Source organism: Crocodylus porosus, unplaced genomic scaffold (genome assembly GCF_001723895.1).
Source record: "Crocodylus porosus isolate Cpor-Errol unplaced genomic scaffold, CroPor_comp1, whole genome shotgun sequence".
In the NCBI taxonomy this organism is placed as follows: Eukaryota; Metazoa; Chordata; order Crocodylia; family Crocodylidae; genus Crocodylus; species Crocodylus porosus.
In genome coordinates, this window is record NW_017728906.1 from 161574263 (window position 1) to 161600341 (window position 26079).

At 45.2% G+C, this 26079-nt stretch overlaps 1 protein-coding gene across 1 annotated transcript in view; it reads left to right on the forward strand.

Annotated features, from left to right (window-relative positions):
• STARD13 (StAR related lipid transfer domain containing 13) overlaps positions 1-26079 on the forward strand; it is a 520536-nt gene that overhangs the window by 66246 nt on the left and 428211 nt on the right. The window lies entirely within an intron of this gene.

Sequence of the window (26079 nt, forward strand, 5' to 3'; positions counted from 1 at the left end):
GCTGGTCCCCTCTGACTAGTTTGTAACAGGCCACTAGATCCCCCCTCAGCCTTCTCTTGTGGAGGCTGAACAGGTTCAGGTCCCTTAGCATTTCCTCGTAAGGCCTGCCCTGCTGCCCCCTGATCATGCAGGTGGCCCTCCTCTGGACCCGCTCTATATTGTCCACATCCCTCTTGAAGTGCTGTGCCCAGAAGTGGATGCAGTACTCCAACTGTGGCCTGACCAGTGTCACGCAGAGGGGCAGGATCACCTCCTTGGACCTGCTTGAGACACATCTGTGGATGCATGACAAGGTGCGGTTGGCCTTCCTGACCGCTTCCCCACACTGCCGGCCCCTGTTCTTTTTGGCATCAATAATGACTCCAAGATCCTTTTCTGCCTCTGCACTGACGAGAAAGGAGTTCCACAGCCTGTAGGTATGCTGCTGGTTCTTCCTCCGCAGGTGCAGTACCTTGCACTTGTCAGTGTTGCAACCCATCCTGTTCTGATCTGCCACCCCTGTAACCTGTCTATGTCCGATTGCAGCCTATTCCTCCCTTCTAGCATGCCCACTTTTCCCCACATCTTAGTGTCATCAGCAAATTTGAACAGGGTGCTTTTTATACCCTTGTCCAAGTTGCTGATGAAGATGTTGAACAGTGCGGGCCTGAGGACCGAGCCCTGGGTGACCGTATTCCCCACATCCTTCCAGGTCGAAAATGACCTATCCACCACCACTCTTTGGGTGCGACCCTCCAGCCAACTAGTGATCCATTTGACTGTGTAGGTGTCGACATCACAGTCTCCTAGTTTTTTAATGAGAACAGGGTGATAGACAGTGTTGAAAGCCTTCCTAAAGTCCAGAAAGACTACGTCCACTGCTACCCCTCCATCTAAGGATTTTGTGACCTGGTCATAGAAGGCCACCAGGTTGGTCTGACAGAACCTGCCTCTAATGAACCCATGTTGGTTTCCCCTAAGCATAATTTCTTCTGGTGACCCCTCGCAGACATGCGCCAGGATAACTCTCAAAAAGCTTACCCAGGACCAAAGTAAGACTTACTGGCCTATAGTTTCCTGGGTCCTCCTTCCTCTCTTTTTTGAAAATGGGAACCACATTGGCCCTTTTTCAGTCCTCTGGCACCACAGGAGAGCACCATGAGTGCTCGTAAAGCCACGCCAGGGGTCCCACTATGACCTCTGCTAATTCCCTCAGCACTCTGGGGTGGAGATCAGGACCTGCTGATTTAAATACGTCCAGCCCCTCCAGAAGTTGCCTGACTAGGTCCTCACTGATCCTATGCCTGAGTACGCCTCCCCTGGGACCTACGGGGGCCTCAGTGTGGGGGGGGTGACCCAGTCCCTGCTCAGAAAAATGGAGGCAAAGAAATCCCTTTGCTGTCTGGTGTGATGACCAGATTACCTAGTGTGTCCTGCAGAAGCCCCATGTTACCTGGTACCTATGTATTTAAAAAAGGACTTCATGTTGTCCTTGATCTGGGTAGCTAGTCCCCGTTCCATCTCCGCCTTGGCCTTCCTGACCACCCCCCCACCGCTCCTATACTGAATGTGTTTTATTTTATTTATTTGGGTGAGTATAATTCTAATCTTCAGGGAGTCCATTATTAATTTTGCTCTTACTGCAGAAGGAATCCACCCTAATGCAACCACTTCTCTGACTACTCTCTGGATGCATCTACACATGCATTTGATGCGACCACTTCTCTAACTACTTTGTGGGTTCATCTATGCATGTATTTGATCCAAAATCAGTTTACTTGCAAGTAAAATTCTTGTGAGTAAACACTCCTAGGCAGGTGTCTACACGTGCAGAGACTTGGCAGAAAATTTGCTGCACTTAGCACCAAACTGGTTCCACTTCATGTGGCTCTGCAATGAGTCCCTGTTGACACTGGGGAGAACTCCAGACTCTGGCTGCAGCTTCCAGCAGCTGGCAGCCCCACTCTCTGCTCCCTGGCCAGTCACTTCCCTAGTCAGGGGCAGCATGCACAGTGGAGGGGCAGCATATGGCAGCTCTCTCCTCACCTCTTCTGCCTTCCCACACCATGGGTGCTGTAGCCCCTGCCCCTGGAAACGACCAGCACCCTGGGTTCCTGCTGGCCACCGCTGGCTCTGCTGGCCCACTGTGCCAACCGCCAGCTAGCTCACGGCCCTCTGGATTTTCCCACACACAATGACTGCTTGCCTAGCCACAGCACACCATCCCAGGGCCACTGCCACACCTGTCTGGCTGGCCAGACCCTAGCAGGGACACCAGCAGTAGGTTGCTGGACACCACTGCTGGGGCTACCCTCGCCCTCCTAGGGCTCCAGCCCTGCCACCTTTGGACCTGCTGAGCCAGTCAGGATTGATGGCTGCACATTGTCCAGCACACCTGGGATGACAAGCAATGGCTGGAGGTATTCTGGATGACCCAGGCCACCTTCTGGGACTTTCTGGAGCAGCTCTGGCCATATCTGGAATGGCAGGATACCACCATTTGTCTCCCCTCTCCTCATGGATACCCAGCTGGCCCTTGCCCTGCTCAAGCTGCTCATGCCCACCAGCCTCCACTATGTGGACCATCTCTTTGGGGTGGGCAAGGTCACTGCTGGAGAGGCCATCCTGGAGTTATGTGGTACCCTCCAGGATGTGCTGGGGCACACATGCTCCATGTGCATGACCCCCTGGCAGTAGCAATGGGGTTCCATGGCCTGGGATCCCCCAATGCATCTGGTCCCTGGATGGGACCCACATCCCAGTCACCTGCCCACCCCATGGTGACTGCCCCTAGTACAGCCAGAGGGGTTTTCACTCCATGGTGCTCCATGCTTTTGTGTACCACTGTGATGCCTTCACACACATGAGTTCTGGCTGGGCAGGCAGTGCCCATGATGACCACATCTTCAGGAACTCCACCCTGCCAGCCCTGGTGCAGAGTTGCTGCTTCTTGCTAGGGGTGCTGGACCTGAGCTGGGTGCCATGTTGGTCCTGCCCCTCCTCATTGGGAGCCCCACCTACCCACTCACACCCTGGCTCATGCAGCCCTACACTAACTAGCTGGAACCCCGCCAGGCCCACTTTAACCAGCGCCTGAGCACCACATTCGCTGAACACCTTGTCTCAGAAGAACAAGGTTTTATTCCCCTCACATCAAGCTGAGCCCCGCTTTCCCCTCCCTTCTACGGCCTACCTCCCTCCTCCTGCAGGACCACTGCTTGCCTGTCCTGCCACCCAACCCACAGCACCCAGGCACCCAGGTGTGAGGTGTGCATAGCTCTCAGATGACTGGGATGTGGAGCAGGCTGTGCCACTGCGCTTCCCTCAGAGCCCGCCCCCCCCCATACCAGCACTGTGCTCTGAGTGTGCCCCTGCTGTGCTGCATGAGAAGAGCTGTTTGCATAGACTGAGGGGTGCCCAACCCACTACGTCCTGTAGCTGCTGATCGCCATGGTGCCCCAAGTGCACCTGTGCAACTGACACAGGACTCTAAGCTTTGACAGTGTGGGGGGCAAGCCCAGGCTACTCTGTAAGCCTCCTCCTTTTGCTGGTTGGAGGGTTCATTTTGCCAACTGCAGAACGTGTTTCTCTTCTTAGACCGTTGTTTTAAAATTTTCTACTCTAAAAAACTTTATTCTCATAATTAATAAGTGTAGTTTACCTGTTTTGACTGACTTGGGTTGGAAGTTATTCCTGTAAGGAAAAGCAAATGGTGATGGACACTGGTATTTTGTTGCAATTGTTTATTTACAAGAATATACAAAATCCTTCTTTCTTGACCATAGGAGCAACCAGAGGCAATTTCCCTGCTCATAGCACTGATACTTTTTCAAAAGTCTAGTGGGCTGTAGGTTTCTCTGAGAGTCAAATACCTGTGCTGATTCAAGCTCTGTCAGCCTGCCTTCTGATTTGAATCAGTTTAGCTTGGCTTTAATTTGTTTCTGAGATTCTGCTTCTCTATCTGAGCTGTCTCTTTTCAACACCCCCCCACCCCAGTGTCTCCCAAAATAAAATCCTGCTAAAGCACCTCAACTCTGTGCATGCAGATCCTTGATTGGCCTTGTGAGGAATTTTGTATATTACAGTTTTTTGCGGTCCTTGATTAATAGAAATTCAGGCTACCTATACAGGTACTCAGGGATGGGGTGTGGGGGACATTTTAATTAAAGCAGTTCCTGGAGAACCACTCTAATTAAAATGCCACAGTATCACATGTATTAAGAACCTATGCATTTAAAAATGACCATGGAATGCTTCATCTAAACCACATTCAATGAGGTTTAGATACAGCACTCCATGATCTTTTTAAAATGTGTGGGGGCTTAATACACATGATGCTGCTGCTCCACTGGATGGAGCAGACTCGATTAATCAAGTCTCCTCTGACACGTTCTAATTAGAATGCTAAGGATCATGTGTATAGGCAGCCTCTGCAGCATTTTATAGAAAATGAGCTCATCCATTTCCTGATCAAAGTCTGATTACAGAGGAGAATTGAAGTATCAGCCCCAGTTGTATAGGTATATCATATGTGATACACCTAACTCAAACATGTACTTAGTTGCATAAAATATTAAACTAATTTTTCTAACTTCTGGAAGTCACATCTCACTTCAGGCTACATGACCCTTCTCCAAAATCTCTAACTTACTCTCCTTCAAATTCTACTTCTCAGCCTCTTATTTCAATCTTTATTCCCATTTGCTTTTCTAGATGAAGAAGCAATAGATCTGATCGCTTCTCCATGGCTGCAATGTGCCATTGATTGCACATGCTTGTTTATTAGTGTCCCCCAGTGTAACGAATAATTTCTAGCATACCAGAGTATTTGAAATGCATAGAGCCCAGGGGTTTATGGGGTAAAGGCAAGAGAAATGAGAACGGGATGTTGAGGACTGAAACAAGAAAGAGGGAATCTAAGTAAACAGATGTGTAGAGCTTGATTTCAGTCTGGATGGGGTCCTGTTGATATTGGAGTCAGCTCTTATGTATTTCAATTTATCTCTAATTGTGACCTTAACAGAATTTTTGGTACTTTTGTACCAAGAATGGCATTTTCTTCCCTTCCTGGTCATCCTTTCTGGGTGAGCAGACTGGGCATGAGGCAAGCAACCTCCCATCTTTCCTTCAAAAGCTAGGGCACTCATCTGAGAAGCCAGAAGATCTGGGTTCTAAGCTTTTCAAACTCCAAGCATTTTGAAATTGGGTCTTTCTGACTTCCCACTACATTGCTCTAACCACTAAGCCACTATCCAATCTGTTCTCTAGTCTTATTTTTGAAGATGAGCCAGAGTCATTGGGGCAAAAAACGATAGAAGGCAATGCAAGTAAAGCTTCTGCTGTACTGGTACCCCCCTGCTTTACTAGAATGTAGGTCCCCATTCCTACTAAGTCTGCAGCCCCCTCACTGAGCCACACACCTTCTGGCTTGCTTGCCATATCCTGGCCCCACAGAGAACCTACATACCTTCCTCTCATGGCTGCCTAGGGGGCCAACTTCAAAAAGAGTGCCAGAGAAGGCACTATTAATCTTTCCAAATTTAATCAGAAGCCTCCGATTCGATTCGGAGAGATCAATGATTTGGCCATAGACACAGCTTTATATGTTTTTTCGACATACCTTGAACCATGGCTTATGAATGCTGAGATGGTGGAGTGTATAGAGCGTCCCACTGGAGCATGGGGGGGTCCCTTGTGACCCACCTGGAAGTGGACCAGAAGTACTTTTGGTTCACTTCCGGGTCTGCCGTGGAGTGCACAAGGGACCCCCTCCCCGCCCCGGCTTGGTAACTGGTGTCTCCTGGGTCTGAGGGGGCACTCAGGGTCCCCCCAACAGCTGGAGAGGTGCGGGGGGGGGGGTCGGTCCACTTCCAGGCCCACCACTGAGTGTGCGGGGGACCACCCTGCATTCCTGTAAGACACTCCATCCGTCCCACCATCTCAGCATTCATGAGGCATGTCTGGTATCTTGAGGTATGTAGAAAAAACATATAAAGCTGTGTCTATGGCCAAATTGCTGACTCTCTGAATCAAAATCAAATTTTCAGATTTGGCCGCATCAAATTGGGACAGTGATCCGAATCAGCAAATCGAATCACTGTCCCCTGAATTGGGCTGAATCTGAATCAAAATCAAATACTGCCCACTTTGCACACTCCTACTGAATGTGTTAGGGTGGCTGCAGTGCTGGGCTGGGAAGTAACAGAGACCTGCTCTGTGTCAGGTTCTCTGGCTTCCCAGGTGAGTGCTGTAGCCACTCAGATCTTGGCATAAAAGATGGGAAGTTTCTCTCTCTAAGTCCTTCTTTATTCCTGAGTCTAAGTCTGGTAGTTGTGGGTTTTAATTGGCTCCATTTTGCATCTAAGGGTGCTAGTGTCCACAAGGGACATGCATACATACCCCTGCTGTTACTGCATATGCCCTGTATGCACACCTACATAGTCATCCATGTGTGCTGGGGCACATGTGCAGGAATAGAATTCCCCTGGGTGTGTAAGTGCTGAAATACCTCATAGATGACTAAAACATGGCCACTTAGATGACAGGGAAGGAACAGAATGACACTGAATTGGTACAACCACAGATACAACATAATAAAACATCCTAAACAGCGATATATTGCTAGCAAGCTGTTATCATGCCTGTAATCTATATTTTGTCTGATCTATGCATTCTAACACATTTCCTATTAAAGTAAGCAAATCTGCCTTAGTATTGTTCTTCTGATCATGTAGCAGTAGCAGTATTCCTTGTCTCTCCTAGAGAAAATCATGATTAGAATAACAAAAGTTTGTTTGCTGAAAGACATAAAACCAGGCCGATTTCCCATTTCCTGGGTTCATTTCCTGAATACCCTGTTGTTGAATGAATTCAATGGATGCATACAGTAAACATTACAGAATCAGGATACAGCACTCAAAAAAGATTATAGGCAATTCTAGTTCCAACACAGAGGTTTACATAAAAATACTTAATACAATGTACTTGTTTGTACCCATAGTGTACAAAGTCCTCCTTTGAGGCTTATATCCAGAGAGTCTCTGTCCTTAAAAGACACCTGTGCACTTCTCTTGTGACTAGCTATAATCACTGCTAATGGAAAAATTTTCTGAAGATTTCACAAGACTCCAAGGAAACATACTTCAGTGGGGGATTAATGGACATTTGCTGTATGAAAATAGTATCATTCAAGCTGTCTTAATAACAGATCAGACAAGTTTGCAGTATTGTATTTGCATGCAGTAACATAGAAATATTTTCATATTAAACATCATAAATATATTGTGTGAACAATTCCCTTCCTCCCTTATCACTTCTTTTAGAAGTTCCTTTTTATCCTCAGAACCTTAAATTCCATTAATATCTCTAAGTTAGTTGCAATTTCTACTTAACCAATACCAGATACTAAACAGCACTGTCTCCAGCCCAGTAAGATTAGACATACCCCTAGTCTAATGGTAAGACTGGAAAAACTGCAGATTTAGACTTTAGTCTCTTAAGGACATGAAAAAAATAAGCTTTATTGAAAACTTTAAATAACAAGTTCCCTCTTTTACATGCAAGTTAATTTTTGAAAATGTTTGACCCCTCTCTGATCACTGAATCTTTGTTATCTCAAGTGAGTCCCTGGGGTAAATTCACCTTTGTTTGTCAGCTTCCTGAGTGTCATGCTGGCTTTTACTTTACACTGAAGCTAATAGCATTATCTGTCAATTTTGTGCACTGGAAGACATCTCTGAGTGAGGTACAGTCTAAAAGGGCACCTTTTGTTTTGGCAAGCTGTATCAAACTAGGAGTGTCTACATATGGTCATTTAATGTGGATTAGCCCACTTTAAGCCACATTAGGGGTACATGTCTGCATGTGTGCACCCTTAATTCAGCTTTAAAATGATGATTTTAGGCTATGTGAGCCTAAAATTGATACCTTTTGTAACCAAGTATCACATTTAACTGGGATTGGTTAATGCAAATTAATTTAGGTATAGATGTGTTACTCTGCATTAACAGAGGAAATTTAGTCCTGGCCCTGCCCAGCCACCGAGAATGACAAATGGATGCCAAAACTTCAGTCTGATATGTTTCATAATGGCTTAGTTATATCCTGTAATAAATGTGCATGTACAATTAAAAAATGAATACACTGGGGTTTGTAATGAATGAAGACTGCAACTGGATTCTTGGCACTTCGAGGGCTAGGTCAGAACCTGAAACCATGCAACTAGGGCTTTTTCCCATATCTCAGGGGAGGAAATTAATTAATTTTGCCCTGATTTGGTGTCAGCACCAGATTAATGACTTTCAACTGCAGGGCTCTCGTGTAAAGAATATCTCTTATGCTAATACAACCCATTGTGTAGGTGCCACAGGCAGGATGCAGAGATCATTTGTCTCAGTGGTAAATTAATATATAATAATAGATCTGTGAAAGCTGTTGGCACTTAAATGCTGTTGTTTGAATGTTGGTGGGTAGGTTAAATTTGGAAACAACCAGACTCCAAAACTTGCATTTTAATGAAATACATATACCAAAGTATGTATTTCTGTAGGTTTTGGTATAGTTGACTGCCATGTTCTGTATGAAGTGAGCAGCCCCTAGGTTACAAATGAAGTGCTTTGTTGAATCTAAGTCAAGAAATAGATGCTGCAGTTGTTTCAGCTCTGCTTGTGTAGCATCATGTCCCACAAGAGAACTCACATGTCTGCTGTGTTCACATATCATCCTTTCAAAGCAGCTGAGGAGTGGCTGAATGCACCTCCTCCTGTCTACTGGCAGGGGACCAGAGACAACCCAACACAGAGCATGGTGGGAACTGCTGTAAGAGCTGTGAGACTGACTTCGCCTGGTGCATCCTTTGGTTGTTCGGAGTGGATGGGGGGTGAAATTGGTGTGCGAAGGGTTATGCTCAAGTTTTCTGTGTTTGTTCCCAAACCCATTTTGTATATTTCTAAAGTATTCTATCCCATTAAAAACTGTCAGGTAAATTCAATGTCTCCTGTGCTTTTTTCCAGCATGGGCAGGGAGTGGGATGTTAGGGAGGCAGTGTTGAGAGGAGGAGGGGGAGAGCGAGTCAATGAGAGCTTGTGGGGAGAGGTGGAGGGGTTAAATCCTTGCGTGGATAGGGAGAGTAGAAGGCAGGATCCCTCTGCATCTTGTGCTGAGTGGTGGGCAGGAGATAGCTTTGCTACTTAGCCTCTCAAGCTGAGGCCAGCTGACTGACTCAGTTCAAGGGCACTGAAGTGGGACTGTATGGTCCCCTACCAGCCCCCTGTGTCCTGGGGTAAGAGGATGGGTGATGGCTCTACCACCCTGTAGCAGGGCACTACTAGGTGCCATTTCAGAAAAGCAGCAGTAAAGGCTCAGGTGTTGGTTGCTAGGGGCAACCAGGAGGAGCCAAAGGCTGACACCTGGTGAGTCAGCTGACCAGAAGGGGCAGGGCTGACCACTATAAAACACAGACAGGAGGCTGTGGGTGGGCTCCCTTTCTCTCCCAACTGGCAGCTGGCCCGAAGGAGCACTGTTAGATCAAGGAAGAGAGCTTGGCCCTGAAAGGGGAAAGGCCTGGAGGTACAAATCACTAGCTACAGGTGCGATATGTTGTGTGGTTTAGAGAATGCTTTAGCCAGGGGCTTAGATTGGAGTTATAGCTGATTGGCTTGCATTATTGCTTTGGTTGTTTGTTGTTACACCGAAGGACTGGGTGAGGTTATTAGGGGTTGGAGGAGGCCTCATAGGGGCTCCATGGTAGTGCGGGGACCCTGGTGTCAGAGAGGGCACATCATTTCAGGGGTGTATCAACCCCAGCCCCAGTGCAGGCAAACGATTGCGAGAGAAGCCCCAGTGTGGGCAGGTGCAGGCCAGGGAACGCCTGTGAGGGCATGGACGACCGCAAGGAAAGCCCGTGAGGGCGCAGACAGGGATTGACCAAACAACATCTGGTACATCTGTGAGGCTTGGGGCATGGTACAGGGGTGGTTGGAGCCACGTGTAGCCCCTAAGGCATTAGTGCACTGAGTCACGTAAGACAGAGCACTGACTGGGATACATAGGGGCACCATGTCAAAGAGGACAAAAAGGCAGCCTCCCTTAAACACTACTAACATCAAAGATATGGCGGGTGAGATGGTGAGGGTGTGTTGACACCAACTTGGCACGGTAGGGGGCGCTAGGGGAGTTCATGGCACCCCTAGGTCACACCCATATTCCACAAGCTGCCTCAGGTATGGGGGAAGAAATGGCACTGAAATGGTACCTAGAGCTGGCAGTGAACTTGGCAAGGTATCTTGGGAAACGTTTGTGACAGGCTGGCTGACAGTGATTTAGCCCAGGGGTTTTAAAAGGGTAAAAGATGATTGGAGGGCTTGGGATTCCCTTTCTTCACCAATCAGGCCCCAGAGACTCACCCTCCGTGTCCCCTGATTGGCCCCTTGGGTCACCTGGAGGGACCCAAGGAAGGAGCTGACTCAGGAGAGACCAGCGAGGGACCACAAGGAAGGAGTTTCAAAGAGCTGGCAAGAGCTGGGCCACCAGGGTGGGAGCAGTTGCCCCAGAAGGACCTGCAGGCAGTTGGACCCTGAGCAGCGCGGCGTGCGGCCGGCAGGAGAGGCTCCCCGCTGGGCCCCAGGATCCCCTACGAGAGGGAGGCTGTGGCCAGCAGGAGAGGCTCCCCAGCTCCAGCAAGGACCTGAGCAGACCTGAGAGGTTCACAGCTCTGCTTCCAGCTCCTTCAATCAGAGGCCAGGAAGCTTGATGTGAGGCTGGGGCTCCGGGAAAGTCAAGACCCCCAGCAGCTTAGAGTAGCACCAGCCCTGGTGGCTGTATGATAGAGTTTCTGCCTGCCATGTGGGAGATTGGAGTTTATGTCCCAGCTGGGGTGACTTAGGGTGAGTGAAGTGACAGGGAGAAATTCTTGTTGCAGTGGAAAGGGGCCATTGTGTTTTCCCTCTTTGCCTCCTCCAGGTACGTAGGCCCTATATTCCTTGTTCTTTGACGTTTTGTATTTTGTGCCTTTTTTTATATTTCACCAACCAGTCTTGTTTGCTCTGCTGTTTGTGTTTTATATTTTGTTAACCCTGTCTTTTGTCAACTGGATGAATATGTCTGTAATTGTAAGTGTCTAACCTTTGTTGAATCCTGTCCCCTCGTGGCATTGTAGTGTCCCCTATACCCCCTGGTTTATATTGCTTATGTTCCCGGTACTGTTCTATCATTAAAAGGTATATGGTTAAGTCCCCATTGGTGGTCTGGCTCTGCTCTATGGGGGAGGAGGGTCCCTGCACCTCCCACAGCACTTGTGCACCTGCTCTGATCTCCTCAGTTGGAGAGGGGGTACCTCTCGGAGTACCACCTGGGTTACATATTGTTTAACCAGGGGTAAGTCTGGTCAACTGAAACTTTCATCAGTTCCTGGCCCCAACCAGGCTGGTGAAAGCCTGTCCCGGTACAAGGCAGCCTGAGGGGGGTCTCCAGTGTCTCCTACTAGCCTCCTGAGTCCCCATCATAATGTGCGTGTGGGTGCAGGGATAGGGAGCATCATGCTTAGGCAATGTCCTTTCACACTAATCAATAAGCAATGCACTGTATCCCAAGTTCTGCTTTTGTTTTCGAAAGGAACCACTTTCGACAAACTGGCCATGTGCGTTAGTCTCTGTGCTGCAGGGGAGCAGCACGGAGGGGTTTTTTGACCTGTGGAAAAAAAAGGCAGAGTGGCACATGCAGTGCTAGCGTGCACTGCCCAAACCCGGAGCCTGGCTGCCCAAAGCCGTGCTCCACTTGAGATGGTTGCGGCCCAGAGCAAAAACAAGTAACAGGTATAGAGGGCTACAAGTAAATTTCAGTATGAGACATGGGGCCAAATATAAGTAAGGTGCCTAAACCAAGATATAGGCAGACTTTAGGTAGATACAGTTAAAACTGTGACCCTCCCCCACCCAAATGGTATTCAGCAGCTGCCTAAACCCTGAAAATGCTTGAAACTCATTAAGCATCAACCTGGCCTTCCTTGAGAGTTTCCTAAACCCTTGCAATTCTGCAGTCTGTCTATGCCCAGAACTGCTTCAATCTGAGCAACTCTGTGCCTGATTTCTACCTAAACCCAACTCAGATCGACAAACTAGAGAGAATGGTACTGATGCCCCCAGAAGGGCCTAATTTAGTAGATATGCTCTGAGCATAATTAATGTAGACTCACAGGATCAGGTCCCATAAAAAAAAAAAACACAGCAGGAGCTACTTTCTGTTTTAAATTCAGCTGAAGGAAGAGATGCTTGTATATGCCTCTTATGTAAGACCCTAGTAAGAACATTCACCCAGGTAGTGGTAGACTTGGCTTTAAATCCGACCTCAGAGTGAAGGGATTCAAACCAACATTTTCTATGTCCTACCATAATGTTCTTTCTAGTCACTAGACTTCACATTATTCAGTGTAGAAGAAGCATGCAAGAGCTATTGGGGTCAAAAGGAGAGCAAGAAATATGAAGCATAACTATGCAGCTTAGTGGTTAGCGTGTTTAGCTATCAGGACAGAGGAGTGTCCTCAGTCTCAGTCTGTATACTGTCCGCAATGCATTTCATGTTAAGCAGTCACTGAATAAATAATACTTGACCTCTTACTCTCAACAAAGTATAAAAGGTGTGGGATGTAAGCAGAGAACTGGCTCATAAGGATAAACAGTTTTAAACTTGATCCTCTGCTGCTAAAGAAAGTACTTTGTATGCTCTGCCACTAGGCAGAAGAAACTCAGGGCACCTGTACACAAGTGTTAAGGATGCTCCGACATGCTGGAATTGCAGAGCACCGGAGCAGTCTCAGTTAACTGAGTCTGTTAATTGTCTGTTAACCGTTAACTCAGTTAATTGAGTCTGCTGGAGCATGGCAACTGCCATACTTTAGCAGCCTCCTGCGTCTTGTGCATCAGTGTCTCTGCACTTAAAAATGGTGGTGGGGCACTTGAACTAAAACTCATTCTCAAGTGCCCCTGCTGCCATTTTTAACCACAGGGACACTGATACAGGAGACATAGCAGTGCCCCCACTCCCACAGTATGTGTAAAAAACGCCCTCCGTAGCCAGGAAGTATTGTATTTTTAAAGTCAATTTTGCTCTCCCTGTTTTAGCCACAGATTTTGTCTTGAAGTTAGGAATGATTAGATTAGGGGTAGGCAATTATTTTGGTAACCTGTTGAGGGCCACAAGGATAGCACTGCCTCTTAAGAGATGCCCCGCCCCCTGGACACAATCTTGTGACTGCAAGTCCCACCCCTAACCCCTGACCTCTGCCTTTAGACGTCCTTCTTCTTGCTCCCCAGAGATGCTTCTTTTGGGAGGGGAGGGTGGCCATCTTGGAACTGGAAAAAAAAATACACTAAAAGTCAAATATTTACTATAACACATTTTAATTTTATTACAAAAAATATTTTGTCACTTGTGTTTGTGTACTGTGCATACAAATGATTGCATAATAACTCAAAAATAAAGTCTTACTTAAAGTATATTGTGTTTAGGGGTGGGAGTGTGGTTGGGGTGGGGGGTTTGTAAAGTGGGATGTGGGGGGATTGTGAAGAGGTGTGCTGTGTGTTGTGGCAACAGAGTATGTTGGGCAGTGTGTGTGTGTGTGTGTGTGTGTATATGTGGGGGGAGTTGTGGGTGAAGGGTGTGAGTGTGTGGAGTTTGTGGGGTGTGCAGGAGGATGGGAGGGTGTGGGGACCCCCAACACACTCCTGCCACATGGCGCACAGATCTCACAGCAGCAGCAGGCGGGGGCACTCAGGGTGCTAGTGCCTGGTGCTGGCACTGCTGCTGGCAGCGTGTTGCTCTGGCCAGCACTGCACTTGGGGACAAGGAGCACAGCCAGGCTGGCCCATCTTTGTTGTGCAGACTCCCTGTGGCACAGGTGTAGTTCCCGGCACTCGTGTGCCACCGGGTGAAGTCCCATGCAATGGAGCTGGCTGCCTTCCCTTCCCCATGCTGTGCAGGTCCCACGACTCCACCAGAAGTGGAGTGGAGCCCAGCCCTTGCTTTGCCATGGAGTCCCAGCACTTGTGCAGCAGGAAGCGGCAAAGGCAGCTGGTTCTGTCAGATGGGGCTTCCCACAGAGGCGCACAAGTGTGGGAGCTGCACGTGCCCTGTGGAGCTTCACGCATGATAGAGGTGGGCTAGGCTGGCTGCACTCCTCACCACCATGTGCAGTGCTGGTTGGAGCTGTGCGCTGCTGATGGCAGCGCCTACATTTGGCATGAGCACTCTGAGCATCCTCGCGTGCTGCTGCTGCTGCTACCACCAGTAGGGTCTGTGCGCCATGGTGGGGAATGTGTGTTCCTACACCCTCCTATCCTCACTCATACCTGCACCCTGCCCCACCAAGCTCCACGCTCCTGCTGCCCCCCCCAGGCAGAGGTTCCACACTACTCCCAGCCCCAACCGCATGCTCTGCACTCCTGCCCAGCTGCAGCTCCCCTGCCGCTTCCCTACGGGGTGCCTGGAGCAAGTGGGGTGCTGGGGAAGCTGAGCAGGTCCCACAGCAGCTGCAGCAGTGGCAGCAAAGCCCTGCCTGGGAGCTGCATGCTGGCTGGGCCAGGCCCTTCTTCTCACAAGGGTGGGAGCAAGGCATAATGGTATGTTTGTGGGGGGTGTATATGTGGGTGCCTCACTCCCACCCTCGTGGGTGGAAGGACTAGGTGGGGTACAACTAGCTAGTGGGCACCCGTGGGCCAGATGAAATTGCCTGGCGGGCGAGATCTGGCCCACTGGCTGTATTTTGTCAGCCCCTGGATTAGATCAAGCCACTAGTGAGATGTTGGGTACAGAAAAGCATTAAATAGATTTGTTCAAATGATTTAGTTTTATCACCTGAGCTACCTTAAAACTATCATCTGATGGTAATATTGCTAAGATTCTTAACACTTGGTGGGGGAAGAAGGTGGGGGGAAGGATGATTACTATCTAGTCTTCATTAAAAAATAAGAAACAGGCAGTTTTACATCTGGCCCTGTAATATCTTCACTTTTGGCTGTTCACAGCCAGCACAACAAATGCATGACAATAGTACCCAGAGTCATAAACAAACTATCGAAATGAAATGGCCCTAAAATGAACCTATACCTTTATAAATAATTTAAAATGAACCTTGGATGAACCATGTAGGAAAATAAAAATCTATCTCCCTCCAGAGTGAGAACCATCACATTGCTAAAATCTGAGTTTCTCATCTGGATAGCCAGCCAAGCCCAGGCCACAGCTACCATGGATGGAGACGTATGGGACTACTCGACTACCTTTCCATTCTTCATACTGCCTTTCTTCTTGAAGCTCTTAAGGGAACTGAACAAAGTTTGTCTGTAGATTGCGCAGTTGAGGGGGTGGTAGTTGATCACCAAATACAGTTTCACTTTGGAAAAAGAAAACGGTAGCCTATTCTCTTACTACACTTAACACAAGATGAACAACTTGGGGGTCATATTGTATCTTGAAAATGTTTTTAGGATTTGTGAAATAGGAGTAAATTAGGATACCCACCCCTGGTTAGTAAATAGGAAAAGATATACAGATTATTTTTAGTTATTATTTATTTAAAGGCATATAAAGACACACGGTTCCTTCTGCAACTTACAAACAATAGCTTTAAAAGTTAAACTGTTCTGCTGTACTATTGTGTCATGTCTAACCCAGGAAAGGTTGGTCAAACAAATATAACCTGCAGTGTCTTTGGAAGCACAGCAAAACATGTACAGCAGTGAACTGGTTTCAAATTTGTGGGACTTCCATTGAAAATGCCTTGCTACCAATCTTGAAGAGTTCAACACTCGATTTTATCAAGAAGAGAAACTATTATCAACTATTTTCACTGTGGCAGGTTATATAGACTGAGGCCGTTATACAGTTATAAGTTGACTGTAAAACCACCAAGCACTCTATACCACAGGAGTTAAATAAATCAAGATCTCCAGTGCTTGCAAAGTTCTTGGAAGATGAAAGTAATTCTAAAACTTTGGGTTACATACTGCCTTTTGTCAGACAATATCAATTTACTATACAGATATAAATGAATTTAGCCCTTCAACTCTGCTTTAATTATCACCATCACCATTTTAGGGATAAAATGATAGAAGCTCAGATATATATGACTGTAACAAAGTCTGTAACAGACTTGAGAATAGAAGTCAAATCTTCTTTCTCTAGTATTGGTGTCTTACCTCGCTATTCCTAAAAGTTATCATTATTAGGCTACCGGGAGAAATATGAATTTCAAACTCTAATGGTAGTAAGGATCATACCTATTTTAACAGATTAAAACCCCTTAATTTTATGACTAGAGAAGAAAATGCATCACAACATTTCAGGAGTTGGCTACACCTTCAGGGCCTCCATGCCATGTTACTGCAGATTATATAGGGATCAACTATATGTAGGGATAATGCTTTTAAAACAACAAAGGAAACTTTAGCTGTAACTGGGTGCACCAGCTGCCAGTTACAACATCATCAGTTTCCAGGAGTGCAATATTCCCTCCAGTACACTGCTCAATACTCTGGTATTCCACAAAACATCAGGTCAAATTTTGTCAAAGACAAAGACTAGTTTCCTCTAACGACCTTTCTCAGTGTGGAGCATATGAATAGCAATGAGCTAGATACAGTGACAGAATCCTGTGTATCCACACTACACTACAATCTTCCAAACAAGCTAATTGAATAAACTAGCTCTAATACTCAAAGGTTTTTAGCCACAGTAGTGCCATGCCCCACAGGGAGTGCTAGCTTTCGGTCAACATTACCGTGGTTACTTTTGTCCTGCTGTGCTCAGTAGACATATCTGGAGGAAGAAGCAGTAAATTTTCTTAATGCTTACACAATGTGAAACTTTGGGCCTCATACTTGGAGAGAGCTGAAATAAGAAAGCATTGCTTCAGGGAGCCAGCTAGGTCAGCAGGTGATCTATCACTGACAGCATTCTGCTGTGTAGAAACTGGTATCTTTATCAAAGTATAACATTATGATTGTTATGAAAAGTTTTAAAGCTAAATAGGAACACAACAACAATGGCAAATCAACAAGAACAAGAGTATTAGTATTTTAAGTACTAAATCAGTTCGTGGTAGTTCACCTCCCCAGATTTGAAGTCTATTTTGCAGCATTTTTGGCAACATGCTACATTTCTCAATTGAAATAGACTGTTTAATGCAAAGATTGCTAACAGCTTGAAAAAGCAGGGCTTTGATTTATGAAATACATCAAAATGATAATGAGGTTCTTGGCTGGGCAATTACATTTAAATTGTCTGAGCCTGTACTAGCTCTTGTTGTTATGAATACAAAGTTTTGTCAGAGAACTTTTGAGTTTGGAATTTAAGAACCCTTTATCATCTTTGTTGCTGCTAACCAGAACTGGAACAAATTAAGGCACTGACAAAACCTTTCAAATAAAAAAGCACAAAATCACTACCATAGACCAGATCTCTTTGAAAATATCTTCAGGTGTGGGTACAAGAATTCAATTAAAGTGCCATCTGAAGTGAGTATTTTTTCAACTCCAAATTGGTTCTGGACTCTGGTAATGTCTTTCTAATCAGTATCAGTAATTAATTCTATAAAACAGTGACCCCTGCAATAAATGCCTCTTAGTAGAAAGACTCAAGCCTGAGGGCAAACTCCTCCTCCTAGATCTGCTGGTGGTTCAGAGATAAGTGGCAGAAATAAGGGCTTGTGTCAGCTGCAATGAAGATATGTTGTTTCAGTGAATAGCCTTATGCTTCTAATATGCATGTGAACTGGGGTCTGTCTGTATTCTACACAGTCAATTCACAGGCAAAGGAACAAGAGTTGGAATCTGAGATTTTAATTTAATTTAAATTACACAAAAGCTGCTGAGTGGTTGAGCATGGGCAAAATGACCAACAGTCCATCATCTAAACACAGTTACAGTTTGGAATGAACTACTGTAACATGCCTAAAACAGGACTGAGACCCGGGCTGAAATGTATTTCAGATGCTAGGGCCAGATCCAAAAACACAGTTGAGTGTTTAAGTTGTACTTTACGTGGTATTCTGTAGCCAAAGTCCAAATTGAAAATCAGCACAAGCCCAATTTAAACATTCAGGTGCTTGCTAGTTGCCTACTTGCTATGTATGTCAGGTGTACTTATTGGTGGGACCACAGCAACTTAGACATGTTGCTTCATTTCTAGCAATTGGCATGCACGGAGCAAGAGTGAGTTGGTTGGCAGGATATGCTTCATGGCAACGTTCCAGGAACAACATGGAGACTGTGTGGACAGGCCTTATGTCTCTCACAATAGTTCTTCTTTTCAAAATCACAGACCCTCCTATAGTTCTTTCCGGCCTCTTCCTTCCCTGTGGCAACATGGTTCCATGCAAAACAACATTGCCTTGGACTTCTCTACTTGGATTCTGTGGTTTGGAGTGCAACTTAGGGTAAAAATAGATGTCACCCATGTATTGCCTTTGAGCCACCATAAATTTATTTTATGATGGCACATAACCTGAGGAAAGAGTCATCCTTGCCCGTGGTCATACTTCAAGTGGCCAAAAAAGGCAGTATTACAAGAGATGATCATATTTTTTGTGCCTTAATGGCAAAGACATCTTCCTTGTAGTACAATAACTTATGGGCCTGGCAGACCAGACCATCCTCCAGGTATCCCAGTTTGCATTGCTTTAGCCCCAGTTGTGCCCCATCTGGCATTCTGCGCCATCACTATAACCCTAGCCAACAAACTCTACTGCCCAGGTCCCCAGTGGCACCCCTCCTTGAACTACTAATTGCCCTGCATGGAAGCTAGTCAGCCATTTTGTTTGCTCACCACTTAAAAACAGTATTGGAGCTCACATCCTCTGATCATTGCCAATAGTAGGATGGCCCACACAGCTGGCCTGCCTCCCTCTGCCGTGGCCCCACAGTCTGATAAGACCAAGAACGGCAACAACTAGACTCCAGAAGAAGTAACTGATCTCATCACTATTTGGGATGAGATTGAAAGTCGGCATGTTCTCAAGTCAAGCCAGAGAAATAAGAAAGTGTATCAGGGGATCATAAGGAAAAAGGCAGCCTGAGAACGTGACCACAGGTGGACCCAGTGCTGGGCCAGTTGCCAAGTTCTCAAGCAGCAGTTCACAAAGAAACCAGCCATCTGGCACCTGCTATGAGGCAGGCTCACATCTTTGGTGTCAATGAGACCATGAGGGCTGAAAATGCATTGCAAAGGTTTACCCCAATGCTTCTCTGTTTGTAGATCTGGTAGGGGGGTTGAATTTAATTAGATGGCATGAATCACCTCCACACACAATAGTAAGACCAGCAAAGATGCCCCTCCCCCCTGTAACAAGGCAGACTCCTGATAGCCAAAAGTGACTGTGTCCAGATGTGCATGGATGTTTGTTTCTCTGAGGACAGCTAGTGGTGGTGACAGCTTGTGCTGCTCCTAGTTGTCCCCAAGAAATGCTTGTACCATACACGCTCTGGTGCACAGCCAGTTAACCTGGGTGGGGTAGGGCAGGCTGAGGCCAGCACTGGGCTGGCCCCAAAAGCCTTACCTGGGATTCTGGGGACCTTCAGGGGGGCAGGGCTATTCTTGCAGCCCTCAACAGGTCAGCAAAACTCATTAGGCAGCACTCCAGCCAAAAGAATCGCCCGCCACTTATCTAATCATTCCCAAATTCAAGACAAAATCAGTGGCTAGAACAGGGAGAGCAAAGCTGACTAAATAAATACAATACTAACTGGCTACAGAGGGTATCTTTACATATACTCTGGGACTGGAATCTCTGACAGCTGCTCTAACTAAAGGGCCACTGTGTCTTCTGTATCAGCATCCCTGTGGTTAAAAATTGTAGCAGTGGCACTTGAACTAAAGCTTGTTCAACAGGCTTTAGTTCAAGTGCCCCCACCACCATTTTTAAGTGTGGAGACACTGATACACAAGATGCAGGAGGCTCCTAAAGCATAGCACTCCTCTGTCCTGATAGCTAAACATACTAACTACTAAGCTGCATAGTTATGCTTCACATTTCTTGCTCTCCTTTTGACCCCAATAGCTCTTGCATGCCTCTTTACACTGAATAATGTGAAGTCTAGTGACTAGAAAGAACATTATGCTAGGACATAGAAGATGTTGGTGTCCCTTCACTCTGAGGTGGGATTAAACCCAAGTCTCCCACTACCTGGGTGAATGTTTTTCTAGGGTCTTACATAGGAAGCATACACAGAAGCGCCTTTCTTCAGCTGCATTTTAAACAGTAGCTAGTGCTGTGATTTTTGTGGCACCTGATCTTATTAGCCTGCATTAATTATGCTCAAAGCATATCTACTAGATTAGGCCATTCAGGGGGCATCAGTACCACGCACTCTAGTTTGTGGATCTGAGTTGGGTTTAGGTGGAAATCAGGCACGGAGCTGCTCACATTGAGGCAGTTCTGGACATAGACAAACTGCAGAATTGCAAGGGTTTAGGGAACTCTCAAGGCAGGCCAGGTTGATGCTTAATGAGTTTTAAGCACTTTCACGGTTTAGGCAGCTGCTGAATACCATTTGGGGGTGTCACAGTTTTGACCTTATCTACCTAAAGTCTGCCTATATCTTGGTTTAGGCACCTTACTTATATTTGGCCCCATGTCTCATACTGAAATTTACTTGTAGCCCTCTATACCTGTTACTTGTTTTTGCATCTCACACTCCTGGCTTCAAACAGAACAAAGATTTGAAAGGTGTTCTATCTACCAAAGATTTACCCTTTGAAAAGTTTTGCTGGAATAGTTGTGTGCCTGAGGGATAGGGTAAAACCTCATATTCCTAACTGATATACATATGCCACCAAATAACATAAAATATATAGGTAATGCAGTCCCTTTGCTGGTGTAGCTTAGTCCATCTGGGGAGGTAGTTTAAGTACTTTTGACACTATAAATTGTTTCCTCACTTTGGAAGAGGGAGGAAAAGAGTTTTCAGTAGAGCTCTAGTGGAATAAAAACCCATTTAAAATTAGCTGCATATTGCTGTGTGACTTGTTCATGTATATGCCAAATTCTGTGCAGATGTATATCCTGTGTAAACCTAATAACATCAGTTAGGTTGTCTGATATGCAAATAAGCCCAACAATTAGTGCACACACTCCTCCTTCCCTCCCTCAGTAAAATGAGTCAGTAAGCTTTGGCACCGTTTCTAAAATGCTTGTGGATAAGTCAGTTATGAAAGATGTTACATAATGGTAGTTGTTTTAATGGCAGATCCCTAGCACAAGTAGAATGAGTGCTGCTGCTTTTCCATTTGCACTGTTCTTATAAAAAACACTCCAAATCTTTCTTTAAAATTAAACTATAACTTAGGAGAATTTATTCATGCAATTTTCTGGTTATGCTTCATGGCTACACACACACTGCAAAATTTCAGGGACCTAATCACCTACCCTACGCTGTTTGATGTGTAACTCCATGTAAACATATGCATAGTATTAGGGATTTTAAGGCCCACACCACTACTCTAGCTACAGTACTGACTAACATTATGCTATCATACACCAGCTCTGAAGATGCTGTAGCCAAAATGATAGCAAAGACCAAAAGGTCACCCCACTTCCTACTCTACCAGGATTATCTTAATCCTTCTCCAGCTCACCTCAAATCTTGATATCTGCTATGGTCTGTTTTGCCATGTCATGACTTTTTTGTGGCATTTTGCTGGCAGAGTAAATTATCCTGTCAGTACCAATTAACCACTTCCCAGTGGAAAATGTAATAATTTGGCAAACAGTTTTTGATCTACCATGCTCACTTAACGACACTCCATTACCACGCTGGTCAAAGCCAGTGTGCTCTGGGATTTCTGCATAGTCCAAACTGGGGATGTAACTGGTTGAAGGCTGTGCTTCACTTTGTAGAGGACTGTCCCCTAGTCAAATTCAGTGGGGGTCTAGTCAGCTGAACTCAGTCACCAAACAGGCTATAGCTTGGCTTGGCCACATACGCATATGCTAACAGTAGAAATAGTAATACCTGAGCCCTGCAGTTTGCTGCAAGCTGGCACCTTGGCCTAGCTGATGCCCTGCACCACAGTACCATGAAAACCACAGGGTACAGCCACCTGAACAGCTATATCATATGGCTGTCAGACTGTTGGCATCAGGGGCAGCCTGTCACCTGCTGGGCTCCTGCCCTGGCACCTAAACCCATGGAATACAGCCCTATACAGGGCTACACCACATGACTCTCACCCAAAATCCACCATACCACCAGCCACATGTTAAAATCTAAGGGACAATGGAAATCAGCTGCAAAAAAGTTCCACACAATATGTGGAACATTTTTGTGGCAGGCTTCTCATTTTATTGCACCATTAATTCCCCGAACATGTGGGAGGGTTACTATTTATAGTGCGATTAATAGGTTGTGTCCTAAATGTAACATGTGCCAGGGTCCTCATTAATCTATATTGTGTCTATGCTTAACAACAAGTGAAAAATTGTCCCTGAAAAAGGGAGGGAGGCCTAGTGAAATTAGGGCTGTAAATGTAGCTCTCAAAATCACTTTCCAGAAGAACAACTGATGTTTAGAATTAAAAAGTAAGTAGGGAAGCTGATTTTAATACCCCTTTGTCACTTCAGAATGAATTTCTCAGCCAATTTCTCACCCTTCAAAAAGTGATAGCAACCTACACAGAATGTGTTCAATATGAAACTGAGTCCAGGTGCCCCAGGTGACAGTGTCAGGCAAAGTGCCAAAGGCAAAGTCCGGCATAGTATGAAGAATGAGGTCACACAGTATTTTTAGAAGTACCTCACCATCGGCAATCCCTCACAGTCAAGGATGATTATAGCGTTCCTACCAAGCATGAACTCTTTCTCTCATGCTCCCTTTCCCCCCCTTTTTTTTTCTTGCTGTGTCTTTCTCTGAATAATTTGGCCAGTGCTTGCAGAAGGCTGTTCTAGCCCCAGGGATTTTCACACATACTTCTGTTGACAGAGTTCTTGTGCAGCAAGCAAGCTGAAATGCCTTTTGTTAAGGATCTATTCATTTCTTTTTCTATTCTGTCTCAACACTTGGAGGATCTTTTTTGGCTACTGAGTTCCTGTTGTTGCACTGATGGAAATTAACTGAATTGAAAAATATGAGGTTATCTTACAAAACAGGTAACAATATAATGAGTAATAGTAGTATTCCTAATCTAGATTTTACTAGTCTCTATGTCAAATCTTTCTTCTTTTTTTCCTTAGGGAAGATAGTTTGAATCAAAAAGAACCATTAAACAATGCTGCTGTAACATGGAGACAAATGTGTAAGGCAGTTTGAGGATTAGAACTAGTTATTTTTAATGAGGTTTGTGTTATTTCAGCTTAGGTCAGTACTGGTAACTGTTTCATTTCTAAATTGGTTTGATACAAGTTAAGAAAATTCCACACATTTACATGCTCTAACATAAACTTTTTTAACACACCAACTTTATTGAAAATAAAAATCCAAAAGATGAGTAAAACGTATCATTTTAATCAAGCCTTTAAGAGAGACCTTAGCTGACTTATTATAGTTATCATGTGAGAAGGGCATGATCATTGCCAGTGCAGCATTTACTCCCCAAAGTATTTATTATAAATATAAGTAAGTAAATAACTCTTTTTAAAAGAAAATGGAGCAAAGAACATAGGTATTAGAGGTTTTGTAAACTTTCCCCATTTGATGGCTAAATTTAATAGGTGGTTTGAGTATGATCTCTGCTCAAAATCTGATGCATTTAATGAGAGCTTTGGGTATACAAAGAAACTAGGCTCATGATATATCATGAACTATATGTTTATATATGTGAATATGTATATTCTTCTTTGTAGGCATCAGATCATAACTCAGCTATGAGGCAGCATTTTGCCTACTCTGTCAAAAATCTTTGCTAAATTTAATGTAAATTTGCATGAACCTTCTTCAGATACAGGCTGCAAGTACAAATCATATACATAAAGGGAGAATAGTACATGTACTATGCTTTCATATAGCACTTTTTAGAACTTTTTTAATGCCTTATGAAGCATCTTTTTTGGCTGTCTTTGAACAGCTTAAAGTCTATCTTAATTTGAAATCAGTCAGACTAAAAGAGCTGCGAGCCTTTGAGGTAGCACCTATTTTATTTCTTTCTGGGTTTGATAGAAATTTTCCTTACAAAAATTCTGTCTACATTAAAAATGCCCAGTACCTCATCTAGCAAGAAAACAGACCTCAGTTCACTAAAGCCTGTGCAAATTCATTCCTCCATTTTTAAAGATTTAATGATCATATACAGAACATTTACTGTTGCATTTAGAACCTATGAGTGCAGATGTTCATACCTGTAGAATTAACACTCCAGGTATTCTACAGGTTTTGCAAGTACTAACGTGCAGTCAGTGTTTTAGATCTATATTGCAGTTTTTCATGTGAGTAATCAGTGCAGCACAACTGATTCAACTCTTAATTTCCACGTCTTAAAATTTGCTGTAAGTTGGTTTTCCAAATCCATACTACCAACAATTATGAGCAGTGTTTAACAGCTATGAAATGTCTATTTATCAGTTCTCACTTGCATTTATTATGGTTCTTACTTGTCTTTTCTGATTCAGTTCCCTACATCACAAGATATAAGGATGAAATATGAAGCCTGTGGAACCATAACCTCTTCTTTCCCTGGTTCCCATCCTCAATTTCCTTTCCACAGCAGCACAGAAAAAGACTAATCTTAGGTTCCTCTCATAACATGAGAACATTTCAGTCAAAAGGGGAAATTTAAAAGCCGATAAAAGAAAACACTTTTTCAGATAATGTATATTTAGACTGTAGAAGTCACTGCCAGAGGAGATCATTGAAATTAAAGATCTGAGCAAGATTCAGGCCCCTGCTACACATTATGTATATTATAGTATTAAATGGTTAATCACACAATAAGTTTAGATCCGCCACAAGGACAAAGTAATTATCACACAATTAACTGGTTAATAGTGCAATACATTTAGACTAGCCACACGTGAAAAAATAATTATCACATGATAACAATGTCTATCTAGCTATAAGAGTCAGCCCTCGATAAAGTTAGCACTTGAAAATGTGTAACCACTCTATAACTGGTTTCTATCCAGCTTTAATCTAAATGTGTAGTAGGGCCCTCAGAAATGGATTGGACAGTCTATCAAGAGTCTTCAAAGATTTCTATAATTATAGGGCCACCAACAAATACAGGGTAGAGGACTAGGTAGGGCTTTGGTCTGTTCCAACGTAAAAATTCCTGAGAACATGGAGGCAGACTCTGTGGGTGTGTACAGACATTCCAAGGGGTTAGATCAAGTGAACAATGGCCACCCAATCTAAGATAAGTCAGGGACCTAGCAGAGGGAGGCTTGGGTGGTGTGGGAAAAATTGGGGAGAGGGGAAGCAGGCTTAAGGAAACCAGGGGGCAGGGAATCGGGGGTCTGTAGGAGAAACTGGGGGCCAGGCAGGGTCCATGGGGAGGGGTTGACAGGGCAGGCAGCCTCCATAATAGGGATGGGGGATATCAGGGGACTAGGTGGTCTCTGCAGGGGCTTGCTGGGGTCTGGAAGGGTTTGGTGGGATTAGGAAGCTTATGGGGTCTTCAGGGTTCTCACTCCCAGACCCCCAGGACCAGGGCCTATTTTTAGGCCCCTGATCCCTCCCCACCCTAGATGAACAACCCCCCGCAGTGAACCAACCTTCACATCCCACCTGCCCCTCCTCTCTCCCCAACTTACTTCCTCAGCTCCCAACCCTTGCAAATGCCATTAAAACTGGCACCAAGAGCAGTTTGTGGAAAGCGGGGGGTGGGGCTTGGCTGGTCTGCAGAGGGATGGTTACATTTGGGGGTGGTGGTAGGGGCTGGGGCCTAAAGAAGATAGCTGGGAGCCGGGGGGTAGGATAAGCACAGCCCTTGGATGGAGCCAGCAGCTGAGTCTTCCCAGCCATGGAGCTGTGCTGAGAACTGTACAGGAGTTCAGGACAGTTATATTGGTCTAACAATGGCCAACCCAATCTAAGTTAGACTAGCTATATAAAAACTGTGCAAACAAGTTTTCTCCTTCTCAGTAATGAAATCAACAACCAAACAGCCAGCTCAGAACTGAAA